The sequence below is a fragment of the Cervus elaphus genome, chromosome X (assembly GCF_910594005.1).
Source record: "Cervus elaphus chromosome X, mCerEla1.1, whole genome shotgun sequence".
In the NCBI taxonomy this organism is placed as follows: Eukaryota; Metazoa; Chordata; class Mammalia; order Artiodactyla; family Cervidae; genus Cervus; species Cervus elaphus.
The window spans coordinates 41,679,632-41,696,376 of NC_057848.1; the positions used below are offsets into that span (position 1 = coordinate 41,679,632).

At 41.7% G+C, this 16,745-nt stretch overlaps 1 non-coding gene across 1 annotated transcript; it reads right to left on the reverse strand.

Moving 5' to 3' along the window:
• Positions 1-987: 987 nt before the first annotated feature.
• On the reverse strand, positions 988-1,094 carry LOC122690982. The gene has a single exon (XR_006340233.1). It is a non-coding gene; the product is annotated as a U6 spliceosomal RNA (small nuclear RNA).
• Between the last annotated feature and the right edge of the window lie 15,651 nt (positions 1,095-16,745).

Below are 16,745 nucleotides of genomic sequence, written 5' to 3' on the forward strand. Positions count from 1 at the left end.
AGCATTCTTTGGGATTGGAATGAAAACGGACCTTTTCCAGTCCTGTGGCCACCGCTGAGTCTTCCAAATTTGCTGGCATATCGAGTGCAGCACTTTCACAGCAGCATCTTTTAGGATCTGAAATAGCTCAACTGGAATTCCATCACCTCCACTACCTTTGTTCATAGTGATGCCTTCTAAGGCCCACTTGGCTTCATATTCCAGGATGTCTGGCTCTAGGTGAGTGATCACAGCATTGTGATTATCTGGGTCGTGAAGATCTTTTTTGTACAGTTCCTGTGTGTATTCTTGCCACCTCTTCTTAATGTCTTCTGCTTCTGTTAGGTCCATACCATTTCTGTCCTTTATCAAGCCCATCTTTGCATGAAATGTTCCCTTGGTATCTCTAATTTTCTTGAAGAGATCTCTAGTCTTTCCCATTTTGTTGTTTTCCTCTATTTCTTTGCATTGATCGCTGAGGAAGGCTTTCTTATCTCTCCTTGTTATTCTTTGGAACTCTGCATTCAAATGGGAATATCTTTCCTTTTCGCTTCTCTTTTTTTCACAACTATTTGTAAGGCCTCCTCAGACAGCCATTTTGCTTTTTTGCATTTCTTTTCCAATGGGATGGTCTTGATCCTTGTCTCCTGTACAAACAGAATGGAGAAGGGAATGGCAAACCACTTCAGTATTCTTGCCTTGAGCACCCCATGAATAGTATGAAAAGGCAAGAAAATATAAAGAATCCTATAAATCAATAAGAAAAAGGCAATCTAGTAGAACAATGGGAAAAAGACATGAAGAGGTACGTTACAGAAAACTTTCAATGACCAACAAACAAATGAAAAGGTGCCCAACCCATATTGATTATCATACTGATTCTGGATATGGTCATTAAAATATTAACTCACCCTTACTCAGACCCTGCTATGTGCCAGGCAACATTCTAAGTGCTTTCCATAAGATATCATTTCACATCCATCAAACTGGCAAAACTTTTTTTTTTTTTTAAATATGGAACGCTTCACGAATTTGCGTGTCATCCTTGCACAGGGGCCATGCTAATCTTCTCTGTATCATTCCAATTTTAGTATATGTGCTGCCGAAGCGAGCACTGGCAAAACTTTTAAAAGCACAACACATATCAAGTTTTGGCAAAGATTGAAGCAATGGAAATTTCCATGCATTGCTGGTGAGAATAGAAGTACTTTACAGAGCAATTTGGCAATATCTGGTCAAGTTGAAGATGCAGATATCTCTTCTAGATGGACATTTAGAGAAATCTATACAGATGCCCAATAATTTTCAGAGCAACCCCATTTGGAATAGGGAAAAAATGTGAAGGATATAAATGTCCTTCATCAAGAGAATGGATAAATAATCATACACACGCTGGAATTCTCTACAGCAAGAAAAATGTATCAACATGACACATGTATCAATATGAAGGAGTCTCAGAAAGTGCTGAATGAAAAGCATGTTTCAGAATGATACATGTACAGATTTCTATTTGTATATAGTTTTTTCTTTTTTGTATTGAGCAATGGTCAGTTAACAACATTGTGATAGTTTCAGGTGAACAGCAAAGGGACTCAGCCATATGTACACACATATCCAAACTCCACTCCACCCCCCCCCATCTAAGCTGCCACGTAAATCTGAGTAGTGTTCCATGTATACAGTAGGTTCTTGTTGGTTACTCATTTTAAATATAGCAGTATGTCCATACCAATCCCAAACTCCCTAACTATCCCTTCCAAGCATAAGTTCACTCTCTGTGTATATAGTTTAAAATTTGCAAAAAACCATATATTATTTATGAATACCCTCACTGTAGTAGTAATATAAAAGTGCTCAAGATAACGGCACTTCTGGGAAGAGATGGTGTCTGAGAGACTGGGAAATGTGCATACAGCGTGTCATCTCTGTAACATTTTAATTCTTAAGAAAGGAAACTCAGGTAAACAAGGCACAGGGTTACAGTTTATTTTTATTTATTTATTTAAAGTGACCTTTTATTTATGAGTTGCTTTTATTTAAAAACTCCAGCCATACATTTTATTGTATTTGAAAAAAATTTTCAAATTTATTTATTTGGCTGAACCTGGTCTTCATTGCAGCAGAAGGGATCTTTTTCTTTCTTTCTTTTAAGTTGTGCAATGCAGGGTCCTCAGGTGCAGCATGTGTGATTTTTTAGTTGTGGCATTTGAACTTTTAGTTTTGGCATGTGGAATCTAATTCACCGACCAGGGATTGAGCCCTGGTTCCCTGCATTGGGAGCACAGAGTCCTAGCCACTGAAGCACCAGGGAAGTTCCTAGGGTTACAGTTTAATAAAGCTAAGTAATGGTTATATGTACACTCACCATGTTCATCTCTATATATTCCCATAGACTTGAAATATTAACAATAAAGTATATAAACAAATAAACATAGTTCTGGGTCATACAGCCTGTGGCATAAGCCCTCTTGGAGGAGATCGCCAGTAACCCCACCATAGAGCCACCGAGCAGATGACCCACAAACTGCACAACATATACCAAAGAAATTCTCACACTGTTAAGAAAATCCTAGGACCCACTACAGATTTCCCAACCTGGGGATCTGGCAAAGCAACTGAGAACCCCCAGAGAATTTGACTTTGGAGGGATTTGACTACAGAACTTACACAGGACTGGGGAAGCAGACTCTTGGAGGGCACAAAGAAAACCTTATGTGCACCAAGACCCGGGAGAAAGGAGTAATGGCCCTACAAGAGATTGACCCAGACATGCCTATGAGGGTCCAGAAGTCTCTGGCAGAGGTGTGGGTCGGCGGTGGTCTGCTGCAGGGTCAGGGGCACTGAGGGGGCAGTGTGTGCATGGGTCATTTTGAAGGAGATCGCAATTATCTTCATTACCTCCACCACAGTTTGGTCTCAGGTCAAACAACAGGGAGGGAACACAGCCCCGCCCATCAACAGAAAATTGGATTAAAGATTTACTGAGCAGGGTCCTCCTCATCAGAACAAGACCCAGTTTGCCCCACTGTCAGTCTCTCCCATCAAGAAGCTTCCATAAGCCTCTTACCCTTATCCCACAGAGGGAAGACAGAATGAAAACCACAATCACAGAAAACTAATCAAACTGATCATGGACCACAGCCTTGTCTAACTCAGTGAAACTATGAGCCATGCTGTGTAGGGCCACCCAAGATGGACAGATCATGGTGGAGATTCTGACCAAATGTTGTCCACTGAAGAAGGGAACGGCAAGCCACATCAGTATTCTTGACTTGAGAACCCCATGAACAGTACAAAAAGGCAAAAAGATAGGACACTGAAAGATGAACTCCCCAGATCAGTAGGTGCCCAATATGCTACTGGAGAAGAATGGAGGAATAACACCAGAAAGAAAGAAGAGATAGAGCCAAAGTGAAAACAACACCCAATTGTGGATGTGACTGGTGATGGAAGTAAAGTCTAACTCTGTAAAGAGCAATATTGCATAGGAACCTGAAATGTTAAGTTCATGAATCAAGGTAAATTAGAAGTGGTCAAACAGGAGATGGCAAGAGTGAACACTGACATTTTAGGAGTGAACTAAAATGGACTGGAATGAGCAAATTTAATTCAGATGACCATTATATCTACTACTGTGGGCAAGAATCCCTTAGAAGAAATGGAGTAGCCCTCATAGTCAACAAAAGATTCTGAAATACAGTACTTGGCTGCAATCTCAAAAATGACAGAATGATCTCTGTTAATTTCCAAGGCAGACCATTCAATATCATAGTAATCCAAGTCTATGCCCTGACCAGTAATGCTGAAGAAGCTGAAGTTGAATGGTTCTATGGAGACCTACAAGACTTTCTAGAACCAACACCCCAAAAACATGTCCTTTTCATTATAGGGGACTGGAATGCAAAAGTAAGAAGTCAAGAGATACCTGGAGTAAAAGGCTAATTTGACCATGGAGTACAAAACAAAGCAGGGCAAACAGTAACAGAGTTTTGTCAAGAGAACCCACTGGTCATAGAAAACATCTTCTTCCAACAACATAAGTGAAGACTCTACACATGGACATCACAAGATGGTCAATACTGAAATCAAATTGATTATAATCTTTGAAGCCAAAGATGGAGAAGATCTATACAGTCAGTAAAAGCAAGACCGGGAGCTGTCACTCATATCATGAACTCCTTATTGCCAAATTCAGACTCAAATTGAAGAAAGTAGGGAAAACCATTAAACCATTCAGGTATGATATAAATCAAATCCTTTACAGTGGAAGTGACAGTTAGATTCAAGGGGTTAGATCTGAAATACAGTGTGCCTGAAGAACCATGGATGCAGGTTTGTGACATTGTACAGGATGCAGTGATCAAGACCATCCCCACGAAAAAAGAAATGCAAAAAGACAAAATGGTTGTCGCAGGATGCCTTACAAATAGCTATGGAAAGAAGAGAAGTGAAAGGCAAAGGAGGAAAGGAAAGATATACCCATGTGTATGCAGAGTTCCAAAGAATAGCAAAGAGAGATAAGAAAGACTTCCTCGGTGATCAATGCAAAGCAATAGAGGAAAACAATAGAATGGGAAAGACAAGAGATCTTTTCAAGAAAACTAGTGATACCAAGGGAACATTTTATGCAAAGATGGGCACAATAAAGGACAGAAATTGTATGAACCTAACAGAAGCAGAAGATATTAAGAAGAGGTAGGAAAAATATACAGAAGAACTATACAAAAAAGATCTTCATGACCCAGATAACCATGATAGTGTGATCACTCACCTAGAGCCAGACATCCTGGAATGTGAAGTCAACAGGGCCTTAGGAAGCATCACTAGGAGCAAAGCTAGTGGAGGTGATGGAATTCCAGTTGAGCTATTTCAAATCCTAAAAGATGATGCTGTGAAAGTGCTGCACTCAATATGCCAGCAAATTTGAAAAACTCAGCAGTGGCCACAGGACTGGAAATGTGAGTTTTCATTCCAATACCAAAGAAGAGCAATCTCAAAGAATGCTCAAACTACTGCACAATTGCACTCATCTCACACACTAGCAAAGTAATGCTCAAAATTCTCCAAGCCAGGCTTCAACAGTATGTGAACCGTGAACTTCCAGATGTTCAAGTTGGATTTAGAAAAGGCAGAGGAACCAGAGATCAAATTGCCAATATCTGTTGGATCATAGAAAAAGCAAGAGAATTCCAGAAAAACATCTATTTCTGCTTTATTGACTATGCCAAAGCCTTTGACTGTGTGGATCACAACAAACTGTGGAAAATTCTGAAAGAGATGGGAATACCAGACCACCTGACATGCCTCCTGAGAAATCTGTATGGAGATCAAGAAGCAACAGTTAGAACTGGACATGGAACAACAGACTGGTTCCAAATTGGGAAAGGAGTACGTCAAGGCTGTATATTGTCACCCTGCTTATTTAACTTATATGCAGAGTACATCATGCAAAATACAGGGCTGGATGAAGCACAAATTGGAATCAAGATTGGTAGGAGAAATATCAATAACCTCAGATAGGCAGATGACACCACCCTTATGGCAGAAAGTGAAGAACTAAAGAGCCTCTTGATGAAAATGAAAGAGGAGAGTAAAAGAGCTGGCTTAAAACTCAACATTCAAAAAGCTAAGATTATAGCATCCCGTCCCATCGCTTCATGGCAAATAGATGGGGAAACAATGGTAACAGTGACAGACTTTATTTTGGGTGGTTCGAAAATCACTGCAGGTGGTGATTGCAGTCATAAAATTTAAAGATGCTTGCTCATTGGGAGAAAAGCTATGTCCAACCTAGACAGCATAATAAAAAGTCGAGACATTGCCGAAAAAGGTCCAACTAGCCAAAGCCATGGTTTTTCCAGTAGTCATGTATGAATGTGTGAGTTGGACTATAAAGAAAGCTGAGTGCTGAAGAATTGATCCTTTTGAACTGTGGTGTTGGAGAAGACTCTTGAGAGTCCCTTGGACTGCAAGGAGATCAACCCAGTCAATCCTAAAGGAAATCAGTCCTGAATATTCATTGGAAGGACTGATGCTGAAACTGAAACTCCAATAGTTTGGCACCTGATGTGAAGAAATGATTCATTGGAAAAGACCCTGGTGCTGGGAAAGATTGAAGGCAGCAAGAGAAGCGGATGACAGAGGATGAGATGGTTGGATAACATCATCGACTTGATGGACATGAGTTTGAGCAAGCTCCAGGAGTTGGTGATGGACAGGGAAGCCTGGTGTGCTGCAGTCCATGGGGTTGCAAAGAGTTGGACATGAGTGAGTAACTGAACTGAAATGAAAAATAATCCAGTCATTTTGAGAAAAAAATTAGAAAATGTCTGAAAAATTACATAATTGCCTCATCCAAATTGTTAACATTTTAATCTAAATTTTTCTTTGAATTCTAATATTTATTGAGCCTGTACTTCATGCTCAATCTGGATACGGGACATTGTAGATGCCTGGAGTCAATAAGACCATAATATCCTGAATGATACCCTGCCATACATTTTGCCAAAATCTCCAGCAAAGTGTTACAACTCTGTTAAGAAGTATCTTTAAAATGTAGGTTTAAAGCTTTTCACTGCACAAATATTCAATATTCATCAAAGAGGTTACCCACAGTTTTCTGGAAATAGCAGTAACTAATACTTTCATTGAGCATTTACTATAAGGATCTGTTCTAAGCACTTTATCTGTATTAACACATCTAATCCTCACAATAACTCTCTGAAGTAGGCACTGTTATTATCACAATCATCTCCATTTTCAACAGGAAGATGCTGAGGCACAGAGAAGTTAAGTAACTTGCACAAGGTCACACAGTTGGTAAATGATGGAGCCAAGATTCAGACCTGACAGTCTGGCTCCATAGCCCTTGCTCTTAACCACTGTGAAATCTTATTTTCAGTATTGCTAATTTTACAATAATAATGCTTTCAGTTTGTTGTGTGTGGCAAATGGACATGAGTCAATAATTGAACTCCAATGTGGCACTGCCTTAATGAATTTCATTTCGTGTGTGTATGGCTTGTCTCCTTAATCAGAGAGAAAGCTTCTGAAAGGCAGACACCATGTTTTAAGACAATATTTTTTTGTAGATCACTATGTCATTCAATAGTGTTATTTACCCACAGAAAATTTGCAATAAATATTTACTGAATGATTGAAGCAAAATACAAGAAAATCCATGAACCTTTCCACATGGAGGCATAAAAGGTTAATTTCCTAGGTCAGTCAGGAAAGACATTCCTCAAGAAACTTTTCTATGATCTTGGTTTTCATTAATCTTTTTGTTAACAAAAGCTTTACTGAGATATAAAGTGAATTTAATGATTTTCAGTATTGCCATTGAGTTGTATGATCATCACCACAATCAACTTTAAAACCTTACCATTATTCTGTCTCAAAAAACCCTGTGTCCATTAACACCACTAGCAGTCCTTCCTCCTTTTCTCCCACATCTCCTCTCCACCCTAGGCAAGCACTAAACTAGTTTCTGTCTCTAAGGACTTGCATCTTCCAGACATCTTTCAATACGTGCTTTTTTGTGACTAACTTCTCTCACTTGGCTTAATATTTTTAAGGTGGTTGTTGTTCAGTAGCTCAGTTGTGTCCAACTCTTTGTGACCCCATGGATTGCAGCATGCCAGGCTTCCATGTACTTCACAATCTCCAGGAGTTTTCTCAAATTCATGTCCATTGAGTCGGTGATGCCATCCAACCATCTTATCCTCTCTTGTCCCCTTCTCCTTCTGCCCTCAATCTTTTCCATGAGCAGGGTCTTTTCTAATGAGTCAGCTCTTCACATGAGGTGGCCAAAGTATTGGAGCTTCAGCTTTAGCATCAGTCCTTCCAATGAATATACCTACAGCAAACTATTATTTGGCAATAAAAAGGGATGACTCATTAACTATTTTATGCAACCAATTTACTTATGTATTGCAGGATTCCAGACATATTTACACTTAATTTTAAAAAACAATTTTGTAGTAAAGTATTCGTAACACAAGCCTTTCCATTTTAACCATTTTAAGTGTATAATTCAGTGACATTAAGTATATTCACATTGTTGCACAACCATCAGTTATATCCATCTCCAGAACTTTTTCATCATCCCAAACTGAAATGCTGTGTGCATTAAATAATAGCTCCTCACTCTTCCCTCTCCCCCAGCCTCTGGCAACTGCCACTGTACTTTCTGTTTCTATGAATCTGACTCTTCTAGATAATTCAGATAAGAGGAATAATACAGTATTTTTCCATTCATTACTGGCTTATTACACTTAGCATAAAGTCTTCAGTGTTCATCATTGTTTTAGCATGTGTCAGAAGTTCCTTCCTTTATAAGAGTGAATAATATTCCATTATATGGATATACCAAATTTTGATGGTCCATCCATCCATCCATAGATGTTAAGGCTGCTTCCATGTTTCAGCTATTGTGAAAAATGCTGCTATGAACATGAATGTACAAATATCTGTTAAAGTCACTGCTTTCAATTCTTTTAGATTTATATCTAGAAGTAGAATGGGTGGATCAAATGACAATTGTGTGTTTAACTTATTAAAGAACGGTCAAACTGTTTTTCACAGTAGCTACACCATTTTATATTCCTACCAGCAGTGCCCCACCATTCCAACTTCTCTAAATCCTTGTCAAAACTTGTTCTTTTCCTTTCTTTTTAAATTGTAGCCATCCTAATGAGTGTGAAGTGGTACTTCTTTGTGGTTCTGATTTGCATTTCTCTAAGGATTATGCCATATTTTTCATAAGTTGTATTATCCAAGAACTATCTGAAGAGATTTAAAAAATCTGTTTACAAGACAAATAATCCCCACACATGTTAATAAATTTACTTATTTAAAGTCAAGTATATCTATAACTAAGGAAACAAAATTGCATAAACATGAGAGATCCTGGGCTGGACACTGGTCACAGGTTAAGCTTCCCAGGAAGTGAACTTGACAGTTGTCACAGCTTAAGCTCCCGAGGAAGTACAGAATGCAGACTGTTAAGGTAGGAGTGCCCTTGGGATGAAAACCTGTGGGAGATGGGGAAATTAAGTTGAATTGCGGTCCCCAATAATTTTTCAGAGTTTAAAGCAGTCCTGAGATCAAAAAATTTGAGAGCCACAGGCCTAGAACATATTAGGGGAGGTAAAACCCCCTCAGAGTCACTTCAAATCAAATTCTTACCTGACTACTAAAACTGGAAGACCCAGGACTTCCCTGGTGGTTCAGTGGTTAAGATTCCATGCTCCCAATGCAAGGGCTCTGGGTTCAATCCCGGGTCAGGGAACTAGATCCTTCTTGCCGCAACTCAAATTAAAAAAAAAAAAAATGCATGCCACAATGAAGGTCAAAGATCCCAAGTGCTGACACTAATACTTGATGCACCTAAAAATATAAAAAATTCTAATACCCACTCTCCCATTTCCTCCCTCTTTCTCCTCTATTCCTTTTCCTACTTTTTCCTAAAACTGTCTCACGTTTCTAGGTGTGTTTCACTCGGCACCAGGTCTCCAGCATATATTTTGGGGTTTTATTGTTTTTGGCTGTACTGGGTCTTCATTGCAACATGCAGGTTTAGTTGCCTAAGGGCACATAGGATCTTGGTTCCCCGACCAGGGATGGAAACCATGTTCCCTGCACTGGAAGGAAGATTCTTAACCACTGGACCACCAGGGGAGTCCCCTCCAGCATATGTTTATCTCACCACCTTCTCCATATCTTTCCTGTGGATTTCAAGAAATTAAACTGCTCCTATTTTCCACACTGGCAGAAGCATTCATTTTGGTGAAGGTAGTTATAATACATTATATATAGTTTGTATTTTTAGAACTTCTGAATCACAGAGAGGCCTTTTGTTACTGTACATGCTAACAGGGATGTATAGCATCTCATTCACATTGTAAGCTGATATTGCAATTTTGGAACAAATTTCAAAAAATACTGACAGCATCTATTTAATGCTTATTGTGAAGAATAAAAGTATATACAAAATGGCAAAAACCACTACAATATTGTAAAGTAATTAGCCTCCAATTAAAATAAATAAATTAATTTAAAAAATTGCTATCAAAAGCTTATGGGATGATTTAAGAGAATAACATTGAAACATGTATATTACCATATGTAAAATAGATGACCAGTGCAAGTTCTATGCATGAAGCAGGACACCCAAAGTCGGTGCTCTGGGACCCCAGAGGGATAGGGTGGGGAGGGAGGTGGGAAGGGGGTTCAGGATTTGGAGGGACATGCAATACCTATGGCCAGTTCATGTTGATGTGTGGCAAAACCCATCACAGTATCATAATTTTCCTCCAATTAAAATAAATTAATTAATTAAGAAAAAAGATTAGACACTCATATTTGTGGGAAGCTCATTCAAAATATGGATATTCAACACCTCAGTTTATTTCAATCCAAGAATAGAAACCAGCAGAGAACAGAAAAACACCCAAAACTCTACCAAGTTCCAGTGTTCCACTAGTGACATAATTTCTCTTGAAAGAATGTCATGCTAAGTGAAGAAGAACTAAATGTCCTCTTTTTGAAAGTGAAAGAGGAGAGTGAAAAAGCTGGCTTAAAACTCAACATTCAGAAAACTGAGATCATGGCATCCAGTCCCATCAGATCACGGCAAATAGATGGGGAAACTATGGAAACAGTTAGAGACATTATTTTGGGGAGCTCCAAGATCCCTGCAGATGGTGACTGCAACCATGAAATTAAAAGAGGCTTGCTCCTTGGAAGAAAAGCTATGACCAAACTAGACAGCATATTAAAAAGCAGAGATGTCACCTTGCCAACAAAGGCCCATCTAGTTAACACTATTGTTTTTCCAGCAGTCATGTATGGATGTGAGAGTTAGACTATAAAGAAAGCTGAGTGCCGAAGAATTGATGCTTTTGAACTGTGGTGTTGAAGAAGACTCTTGAGTATGTTGGACTGCAAGGAGATCAAACCGGTCAATCTTAAAGGAAATCAGTCCTGAATATTCAACGCTGAAACTAAGACTCCAATAGTTTGACCACCTGATATGAAGAATTAACTCATTGGAAAAGATTCTGATGCTGGGAAAGATTGAGGCAGGGGGAGAAGAGGATGACAGAGGATGAGATGGTTGGATGGCATCCCCGACTTGATGGACATGAGTTTGAGCAAGCTCCAGGAGTTGGTGATGAACAGGGAAGTCTGGTATGCTCTAGTCTATGGAGTCACAAAGAGTCGGAAACGACTGAACAATTGAACTGAACACAGGACACAGAAAAAGCAAAGATATGAAGTAAGTGGAGTGAGGAGTCATCATGGCAATCAAATACCAGCTGAGAAGAAGGTTTTTTCTTTTTATTTATTTATTTACTTTTCCATTTATTTTTATTAGTTGGAGGCTAATTACTTTACAATATTGTAGTGGTTTTATTTTTTTAATTTATTTTTTTTTATTAGTTGGAGGCTAATTACTTCACAACATTTCATTGGTTTTTGTCATACATTGATATGAATCAGCCATAGATTTACATGTATTCCCCATCCCGATACCCCCTCCCACCTCCCTCTCTACCCGATCCCTCTGGGTCTTCCCAGTGCACCAGGCCCGAGCACTTGTCTCATGCATCCAACCTGGGCTGGTGATCTGTTTCACCCTAGATAATACACATGTTTCGATGCTGTTCTCTCAAAACATCCCACCCAAGAAGGTTTTTTCTTTTTGGCCTGGGGAGTTTTCGCTTTTGGAAACATAATGCATTACTTTCTCCAGGCATCACACACACGCACATACACAAAATATGTAGCTTGCTAAATTTAGTCGCAGTTCTGTCACAACAATGATGACAAAGTTTTCTTCTGACCACAATATGTTTGAGTACAAATGGTTCCTCTTTCCAGGCTTTGCTTAGTACATATACAAATTCCTAGTGTGGTGACACCCACACTCTCACAGCAGGACAACTTCTTAAGAGCAGTCAGCCAGGATCCTCTCTAGGAAGAGACACAAGAAATTAAACTGTTTCTTAGCTGGTGGGTTTTGTGGCCTTATACCCATTTCATATAAACTGATGATTGCAGCAGATTCAGTTTTACCGTGGTCAGCCTAGAATGACACACAAATGCAGCCCTGTGTTGGGGGGACCTCCATCACCTTGTGGAATGGGAATCAGTCAAGGTGCCACTGTCTTCTCCCGCACCTACTGTGCCATAGAGCCCCTGCATACAGACTGTTCCCCAAAGGGCTTCACCACGGAGCTGCCTTAGGGATAGAAGACTGAGCAGAAACAGGAAATCAAATGGCTGGAAAGGAGAAATGAAAGAAAAGGGACTGAAAACAAATGGGATATTGTCAGCAGAAAGGAGAACAACAGAAGTGGAACTGCAAGAGACAAGGGAACACTAAAGATGAAAGAGTATTAGAACCTCTAATAATAGTTCCCATTTAGCCATGTACTCTGTGTTAGGCACTCGATAAATATTTCATATGAGTTTCTTCATCTCATTTAATCCTGACAAGAAACCCTGTGGTATGCACATTTTACAAAAAATAAAACGCTCTTTCAATGAAGAGCCCCCCAGCCACACACAGACATTTAAAAGAAATCAAAAGAGGAGACGATAAAAAGAAACAGAAAAAATGGGACAAACAGAAAGCACAAAACCAGATGGTAGAAATAAGTTTAAACATACTAGAACTAAACTCTATATTTAAAAGACAATGATTGCCTATGGGATAGAAAAGAAAGAAATCTGTACTGTATGTTGTTTCCAAGAGCACATCTAAAACATAATAGCAGAGACAGGAAAGTAAGGATGTGTGGAAACATACAAGGTACACACTACTAACCAAAAGAAAGCTTATGAAGTTAGACCAATATTAGTCAAAACAGACCCTGAGGCCAAAGCATTTATACATTAATGAAAATTACATCTTAGTGATTAATAACTTGGTTCTCTATGTGCTCAATCCATCAGTCTTATCCAGTTGTTTGCGACCCTTTGGACTGTAGTTCACCAGGCTCCTCTGTCCATGGGATTCTCCAGGCAAGAATACTGGAGTGAGTTCCATGCCCTCCTCCAGGGAATCTTCCCAACCCAGGGATTGAACCCATGAATCTGCATTGGCAGGCAGATTCTTTACCAGTAGTGGCAGATTCTTTACCATTAGGGAAGCCCTCGATGGTTCACTATGAAGCTATAACAGTTCTAGATTTGCATGCCTCTGGTGAAATAGCTTCAAAAATACATCTTCATAAAGCAAAAACAAACAGAATTATAAGGAGAGCTTGATAGATCCACCATCAGAGTATCACAGTGGGAGATTTTAACATATCTCAGTTACCGACAGATTCAATAAGAAAAAAAAAAAAAAAAAACCTCAGCAAGTGCATGGATTTGACCAACACGACCCACAGACTTGGTATAATGTAAACATACACAACACTGGACTCCATAATTGGAGAATTGTTCCTCAAACACTCATGGAACATTTACAAATACCAACTATGCATTGTGTCATAAAGCAAACCTAATCAAATCTACAAGGCTTGGTACCATCCTGAGAAGTGAGGATGCAGAGGAGTTAAGTTCTGGCCTTGGTTTCTGTGACTGAGAAGTGGGGAGGCCGGGCCAGAGTGCCCACAACCATGGACCAGTGCCAGGAATGCGACCCACCATGTGGTCTAGCTGCAGTCACGCTTCTTTAAGTAGCAGAGTCAGAAAGGGCAATCCAGGTAAGGAGCTGTGGGTGATATGATGTCTTTTCACTGGGGAACTAAACCAAGATAGGTAGGTGTTGCTGCTCCCCTGCCCTCCCCCAAGCCTGGTGTTTTCCACTTGAATAGTGAGACTTCCATTCCTTGCTTGCTGAAGGAAATGTCAAACAGCCTGATAGGCAAAGTGACCTCCGGGAAGTGCAAATTAGCACACTGATGCCTGGGGGCAGTGTCACAGTTATGCAAAGAGCCCCCACCTGAGGGAGGCACCTTGGATAGAAGGGGCAGAGAAGAGACAAAGAGGCAGGAGGGACTAGAAATTTCTGTGTTCAAATGTAAATAGTAACTATCCAACACATTCTAGACAAACAATGGAGACTTTTCAGGGCCAGAAGCTGCAGGCAACTAACACGCAAATGATATATTTGAATCTTTAAACTGAAGAGTCCTGAGCCCTGAGGCACCAGCACAGATGGGGCTGTGGAAGACTGGGCTTGATGGTGTGTAAAGACTGGTCTTGGCTGGGCCAGGGAAGGGGACAGGACCTGAATAGGGCTTACCTACAGGGTGGAGAGTACAGTGAGAAGGTGGCAGGGTTCCTGGCTAAGACCTGGGCTAGTGACCCAATGACAGCACCCCAATCTGAAGCCAAAGGAGGAGCCTTGGATTAACAACAAGGCACAGAATCCCTTCCTCCAAAGAGTCAGAAAGCAGAAGAGGGTCAGTTCCATAGAGGAAGGTTTTGCGACCTGAAGGAATGAGGCCATGGAGCCCCTGAAGGGGATTTTAAATGCTCTCAAGGGGAGAGAGAGAGAGAGTAGGGTTGCCAGGAACCCCGCCATGTACTTTTTGTAGCAGAGTGCCCCAAGTTGTTCGGCCCAGGGATAAATCAGCCTCCAGGCCCCTGGGATCTGATGGTGGAGCCCGCACTTTGCCTAGAGGCTGACCCTGTCCCTGACTGCCAAAACCTCAAATCATCCTTCCCCTGCCTTCTTCCCTCTAGGCAAGAATGAAGGAAGTCTTGATGATTCATCTTAGACCACGAGATCTTCTAAACACCACTTTTATTATGTATGTCACCACCTAGCTCATGAAAGTCTCCTTATTGCTTCTGAGATCCAGCAATCCCACTCCTGGGCAAATATCTGGAGAAAACCATAATTCAAAAAGATACATGCATCCCAGTGTTCATTGCAGCACTATTCACAATAGCTAAGATATGGAAGCAACCTAAATGTCCATAAACAGAGAAATGGATAAAGAAGATGTGGCACATGTATAGAATGGAATATTACTCAACCATAAAAAGGAATGAAATTGTGCCATTTGCAGAGACATGGATGGACCTTTAGACTGTCATACAGAGTGAAGGAAGTCATATATAGAAAAGAAAATATCATATATTATTGCTTATATGTGGAATCTAAAAAATAAAAGGCTACAAATGAACTTATCTACAAAACAAAAAGAGTTACAGACATGGTTACTGGGAGGTAAGGGGAGGGATAAAATTGAAAATTGGGATTGACAAATATATACTACTGTATATAAAATAGACAACTAATAAGGATCTACTGTATAGTACACGGAACTCTACTCAATACTCTGTAATGGCCTATATGGGAAAAGAAGCTAAAAAAGAGTGCGTATATGTATAACTGATTCACTTTGCTGTACACCTGAAACTAAGACAGCATGGTAAATTATAATCCAATAAAATTTTTTTTTAAAAGAGTCAATTTAAATCACTACTGTCAAGTGTGAAGACATAGAGGTCATTGGGTTTCAGGACATTGATGGAGACTTACCCAGTGAAAGGTCGGGCATGTTGAGGCATGCCCCAGAAAAAGTGCTGCAGACGAGTTCCGGAGGCTGGCTAAACTTCCGGGGGCCGACCCCCTGCAGCCTGGTCCAATCAGGTGCCGACACGGAGCCCTTGGACACCAACCGCCGCTGTAGCCCGCGCTTTCTTCCTTATATGGGAAGACCTGGCTTGGACGCCGGCCCTGGCTATAAAACCTCTCCCCACCCCTCATACCTTGCAGACTCCCTTTGTCTCCTCGCTCACCCGCCCCTGGGAGTTCTGCCCAAGAGCGACCGCCCAATAAAGGCCTTCATCAACGGTCCTTAGAGGTGGCCCTTTCTTCCAGCGGCGTTTTCTAACATCTGGCGCCCAACGTGGGGCTCGAGGTGAGGGCCCCCGGCACTCGCCGTTGAGGCCCCCTTGAGCTCCACCGCCGCGGTAGCCCCGGACCCAGGCGGCTGACCAACCCCCCGGATGGCAGGATATGGGGTAAGTCCCTTCGGCTTTGGGGCCTGCCCTCCCTGGCGACCACCTCCTAGGGCCCAGTAAAGGGGGCGCACTTACTGGGCCCTCCCGGTCACCAGCTGGTGGGGAGACGTCCCCAGCGGCTGAGGAGACCTCCGGCTTCGGCCTCCGGCTTCGGCCTTTTCTGGTCACCAGCTCGTGAGGGAGATGTCCCAAGCGGCTGAGTAGACCTCCGGCTTCGGCCTTTCCCGGTCCCCAGCTCGTGAGGAAGACATTCTGAACGGCTGCACGGACCTCCAGCTTCCCTTGACACGTCCGAAGACGTTCGGGCAGCGGGGGTTGCCTCCACGCCCCATGGTTGCCATGGGATCGACAGCTTCCAAACCCAATCCCCAATACTCCACACCCTTAGAGTGCCTGCTGGCTCTGTGTTCACAGGCCTGGCCTCAGTATGGCTCACAATGGCCAGTGATTTAGATAATTACTGCCAGAGAACGGGAAAATGGTCTGCGGTCCCCTATGTTCAGGCCTTTTGGGCGTTGCGCTCTCGCCCCACCCTGTGCACCACTTGTGCTCCCAGCCAAATCCTGCTCACCATGCCCCCCCCGACTCCACCCTCCCGAACCAAGCCAACTCCTCCCGTCTCTGAGTCCTCTGCTTTCTCTGTTTCCCTGGAAGATCTGGTGGCCCCCTCTCCCTATGCATCTCCCACGGCCCCCACCCCTTCCTCTCCGGCTCCTGCCCCCTCCCCCTCCACTCCGGCCCCTTTCGCCCCTGCTCCCGCCCCTGAGACT